This window comes from Sorghum bicolor, chromosome 3 (assembly GCF_000003195.3).
Source record: "Sorghum bicolor cultivar BTx623 chromosome 3, Sorghum_bicolor_NCBIv3, whole genome shotgun sequence".
Lineage (NCBI taxonomy): Eukaryota > Viridiplantae > Streptophyta > Magnoliopsida > Poales > Poaceae > Sorghum > Sorghum bicolor.
This window is the reverse complement of record NC_012872.2, coordinates 8,837,279-8,843,435: the sequence shown is the minus strand read 5'-3', so window position 1 is coordinate 8,843,435 and position 6,157 is coordinate 8,837,279. Positions and strand designations below refer to the sequence as shown.

The following is a 6,157-nucleotide window of genomic DNA, read 5'->3' as shown; positions in this document are numbered from 1 at the left end:
ATATCATCCACAACTACATGATATGGTGTGTCATTGAAATGCCGAAACTACAAAAAACCAAATAACTTGAATAAGTCCTTAATATATAGAAAATTGAAAAAAATACAAACTAAGAAAAAAAATCATACAAAGAATGCAAACATACTGGTACAATTCCAAACTTCATATGATCAGATGCTGGATAACGAACATGATCAGCATCAACAATATATAAGAAATCTTCAGTTTTGACATGGCAGAATCTGGGTAGATCATAAGATATAACATGATGATTGGCAAATCCTGTATTCAAATCGAGAAAGTCCATATACACAACCTAATAATTTGATAAAAAACAGTCAAATGCATTAGTAACAAATAAAAGAGCTCTAATCATGTACTATTTTCATTCATATTGGCAAAAGTTTATAACAAAGTATGAAAAATAATTACCACAAGCAGAGCCAAGCAAGATCCATAACAATGTGTCCCATTGCGTATATGAGTTTCAGAGGATGATATGTTTCGTTGGAAACGATCAACTTCTTCTATGATGTAGTCAAAACAAAACGAAGCCCAATCATAGTGCCTGATCTGTTCAGGTCTCATAATATAACTCAAAAGATTCAAATCAAAGGAATTTTGAGTATTTGGACAAACTATAGTTGCAAGAGCAACAATCATAAAGGAACGCATGAATGCCTCTTCATTCTGCTCAGCAAGACACAACTTAATAGCCTCAGCAATAGATGGTTTACTGTTCCCAATCACATAGTCAACTTTATAAGCCTTAGCTTCCTCTATTTGGTCAGGAGGAACATTGCTCAGATCAACTGTAATATCACCAGAAGTAAAACCAATAACTTGTTCAACCATTTGTTTTGTGAACCTGATTGTCTTACCCCTATACTGGAATTCCTTAACTCCACACTGAAAGTGAATCATAATCCATTCTAGCAAAGGTATAGGAACCGTGAAAATTGATAAATTCAGGAAATTCTCAAAACCATGAGCTCTGACAAAATTCTTTTGATCTTCATTGAGTTTTTCACAAAGATTCTGTAATCGTTTTGTTGAAAAACGGATCTTGACACGATCTTGTCTTGCCATTTTCACTACAAGTTTAACCACAGATTGTGTAAAAGAACATTAAGTATAAAGTACTGGAACATGACATTGATATTGATAGAACAAAGAAAAGAAAGCACATAGGAAATAAAAAGAAAAAAAAAAGACAACAATACAGAGAACATCCATCAGAACGTAGCTGCATATCAGATCTATATTGTATGACTAAAACTCATGAAATCATTCTTTAAACTAAAAAGAGAATACTGAAGAATATGACAGAGGACATAATGTACAATATAGTTGAACACTAGATTAGATTTGTGAGAACAAAGAAATATTAATATATTTCAGTGACGTTATTCTAATATGTTAGAAGGAACTCAAGTTCTAAATTTACAATTGCAATATGTTACCAAGTCTGAAAATTACATAATAAATTTCACTCTAAAACAACATTGGAACATACAACTCTGGAGTATAGTTTTCTATAACAAAATGAATAAGAGCAATATTCTAAAAGAATCAGGGAATGGACAAAATAATACAAATCAATATAAAGAATTCTGAATTTTAGTCAATATAAAGATCGTGACTGGAATTGAGAAAAAAAGAAAATAATTAATACAAGTCGCCATTGCTCACCTTCAACTCTACAGAGTTGTCCTCCTCGTTCTTCAGCGATTCGGACCTGGATCTGGAGAAGAACGGGTAGAGAATCAATGGAGCCGGTGCACTACCGCTCGGTCGCCGAATCAATGGTGGGGAGAAAACGACTGATAAGAAAAGGCGAAAAGGCGGCGCACAAACCAATGCTTCGACGGCGATTCAGAACAGGCGTCGAACCACGGCTCACCGCCCCACTCGAGAACCGCCGGAGGGGTAGCGGTCCAGAACCACCGCTCACCGCCGCACTCCAGAACCGCCGTCACTCAGGAACACAACATAGTGGTTTTTGAGAAATGAAGAGTAATAGATGAAACAGATAAGTACTCAGAAAAAAGAAAGAACCGCCACTCCGTTACGGTCGTGGTGGAGTGGGGAAGAAAGAGCACAAATGGGCTAGCAAATGGGCCGGTAGAAAAATGGGCCCGCAGAGGAAAATAGGACATTTCTAAGTTCCGTTTTGATAAAAATCAATACAAGAAATTAGGTCAACAAAAAAAGCAAAATATATATTGAAAAACAATAATTTTGATATTTTGAAAAAACTTTTTGAGGCCACAAGAAAGTGTTAGCATAACAATGAAAATATATTTTACTTTTTGAATGTGCATAACAATGAAAATATATTTTATTTTTTAGAACAGTACCAACTTCAAATAAAAAATTAGGAAGAATTAAAAATATTATTTTATAAAGAAATTCTACATACTATATAAAGTTATAACTTGGAATTATATACAATAGAACATGTATTTTGAATATCGTGAACATTATATTTGTCTTATAGTCTGTCGAACTACAAAATATATCAAAAGCGTGTGCAGAAACATCACAGATATATGAAACAACATTTCTCTTGAGCAAATTTTCAAAAGAGAATATCACAATTGTCAGAACATCAGTGCTCGTTACAGAAAATGTCAAACACAGTACGTCTGAACATCATGTATGTTACATTTGAACATCACAGTGAAGTGGTAATAATTACAACAATTCTGGTACAAAAAACACTAAGACCAGGTTCCAGGGAACTCTGGAACATCAGTCTATTAAAAACATCTTCTCAGCCTTCATATTTGGAATTACACCTTCATTGTTTACATGGTTCATCAGTTTATAAGAAACGACCTTCCGAAACTCAGCAACATCACTCTGTTAAATTGTAAAAGAAAACATTAGAAAATAAAACAATAATAAAATTTAATTTTAAACTTGTTTTTAAATTTTCTTTATTTACAACAGAATATATGAAAAATGGTTGAAAGAGAAGAAATTTAAATTCAAATGTAGAGCTGATAACTTACTGGCTTGAATTTCTTGAGAGAGATGCCATCAAAATGTTCAATGAACATCATCACATAGAGGCCACAGTCGAAACTACAAAAAAATGAACAGAAAATCAAATTATATTATACTAATTTAAAACATTCTCATATACAGAATTAATATAGGTAATCCATTACTTATTAGACTGTTGAGGGCAATCAATGATCTTCTTGTCATACTGAAGTAATGCCCTATCAAATATTTTACATTCTTTGCAACTTGTTTGGAAATTTGTAACCTGAAAATTTATTAGTACAAAAGTTTTTATGTGAAACTGTTAGAACATAGAAGATTAATAAGAGTTCTACTAAATAATTGATGAAAAAGGAATTCACCAAATTAGATATGAAACAATTTGTATCTTTAGCACAAGGAATACTGGAAGATGAGAAAAAATTGATCTCTTTTTGTAGTGAATTAACGCAGAGAAGGAACCAATGGTCTTGAGCGCAAATTGGGAAAAAAAGCTGCATAAAAAATATAAAGAAAAGAATATTAATTCATAGAATAATAAGAATCTTACAACTCAACTTGAAACTTTTGATGACTATGAATAAAATATAACATACAAGATCAGCTTCAACAATGTCGTAATCGTTATTGATCTGTAACATTTCTTTATGAATACACTCAACTTCAAACTTTTGAGGTCTTTGAACAAGCTTTTGCTGTAAAGTTTAATATATAAAACACATATTTAGAAAATATATGGTACATAATTAACAAAATATAAATAAGCAAACAGAACTTACAACTAAGAAAGGGGAGAAACATATCTTGGCCCTATCAATTCTGGGTTCAGCTAATTGGCTCCTAGTGATATTAATTGATTCACCAAAAAGAGCCATCACGTCATCAATGATGTGTCCTCTAGGCTTTAACGACTGACGAAAGTTTTCATATGTTGAGTGAAAGCCAGAAATAATAACAAAAGGAGATCTATAAAAAAATTTAAATTAGTAAATCATTGACCAAAGATAGAAAGAAGAATTAGAAAGTAATTACTTATAAAAAGAATCTTACGATTGAAGAAAATCCTTATCATGCATGAAGTCATCTCGAATATATTTATTATATATACTTGAGATGTAACTAGCTGCTGTAATGACAATAGAATCATCAGGAATTTCTGCAGTTGCTTTCTTTTTCTTCCTCTTATAAATGACATTAGAACATTTCCGCTTTAGAATATCTACAATATAAAAACAAATAAATTAAGGAGTAAAAGATTATAGAACAACTACATATGAGTACCCTAAGCATAACACACTGCATTTTCTATAGCACATAAAACTTCAATTATATTTGCTAGAATGGTAGAAGTTGAAAAACCTTTACTATTTGAAGTAGATTCATGAAATTCAGATTTTCCATTCTCAGAACCTTTAGAATCATGCGTGTGCATTTCATGAACAATAGATTTGTCTTGCGCCTTATTTGCCAAATGTGTCTGACAACAATTAAAGAACAACATTTCTGAAGTCAGATTTCAATAATCTTAATACAATAATAATAGAATAGAACATGAATTATTTAAAACTTGATGTTGTGATATTTAAAACTTGTAGGAACATGTTAAGTACTGAACTTATGTTCTAGAAATGTCAAAACTTCAACTTAGAATAAGAAAAAGTTGGCAACATCATTAACAAAGTAATAATTCATTTATGAAAGATAATACAAATTCTAAAGATTATGAAAGATACATGGAACTACGATGAAAGATTAACAGAACATCAATGAAACCAAACAAGAACATGACAACTATAAAGAAAATATACATAAAAATGAAAAGTACCGTTCTCTTGGAACAAGTATGTTGCTCTTCTGTAGAAGTAATAGCATTGGAAGATGATCGAAAATAAAATACATCAGAAGAAAGAGATGCCAAGCATTTTGAAAATACCGAACCCAAACATTCTTCAGCAGTAATTGATGTAGATTGACCATCAACAACCAAAGAATTGACCTCAGAGAGTAGTTGCTCATAATGCTTCCGAACTAATGGTTCAATGCAATTAGGAACCTTTACAAAAAAAATAACAATTAGACAAATAATACAAATGTGCTTATTCTCTATATGAATTTTACAGTAAAATAAAATGCTTACATCAAAAGCAGCATGACAACGAATAGCTCCATAGGAATTCATATTACCAGAAGAAGCTTCTTCCCGTTCAGAACTTATTGAAATATCAGTCTCATTATCATTGTCAATAGGATTATGAGCCTTTATCAAGTTGGCTATAGAAGCAATTTTATCAAGAGGTAAATGATATGGTGTGTGTGAAATATCTCGAAACTACAAAAGTGAAACAAAATCAAAGATAGAGAAAACCTTAGATAATAATAAAGACAAAAACAGCTCATGATTAATAAATTATTACTTACCGGAACAACACCAAATTCTACACTATTCTCAGATAGTGGAAATCTAACATGATCAGCATCAACAACTAGAGAAAAATCCTCAGTTTTCACATGGCAGAAACGGGGTAAGGCATAAGATATCACATGAGCATTGCCAAATTCTGTATTCATATCCAAAAAATCCATATAGACAACCTAAAAACAAATAATTAATTCATAAGAATCAGGTAAAAAAAACATAAAAATAACGAGCAAGAATATAAAAAAAAGAAATTACCACAAGTAATGGCAAGCATGAGCCATAACAATGAGTGTTATTTCGTATATGAACATCATGAGAAGCAATGTTTTCTTGAAAGCGTAGAACTTCTTGTATAATATAGTCAAATGCAAAAGTAGCCCAATCATAATTCCTTATTTCTGCAGGTCTCATAAGATAGCTAAGAATATTCAAATCAAAAGAGTTCTGAGTATTCGGACAGATCAAAGTTCCTAGAGCCACTACCATAAAAGAACGCATAAAAGCATCTTCATTGTTTTCAGCTAAACACAATCTCACAGCTTCAGCAATTGATGGTTTACGGCCATTAATGACATAATCAACAGAAACTAATCGTGCTTCCTCAATCAACTCTGCAGAAACTTTATCCAAATTCACTGGAGTATCACCACAAATAAAACCAAATACTTGCTGAATCATTGCTCTTGTAAATCTGATACGTTTATCACCATACTGAAACTCTTTAAC

The 6,157-nt window shown here is 31.7% G+C and overlaps 1 long non-coding RNA gene across 1 annotated transcript; it reads right to left on the bottom strand.

The window, feature by feature from the left end:
* LOC110433432 lies at positions 2,684-3,500 on the bottom strand. Its single transcript, XR_002450860.1, has 3 exons — positions 3,177-3,500; positions 3,018-3,090; positions 2,684-2,865 (listed from the first exon to the last, which is right to left on the bottom strand). It is a non-coding gene; the product is annotated as an uncharacterized LOC110433432 (long non-coding RNA).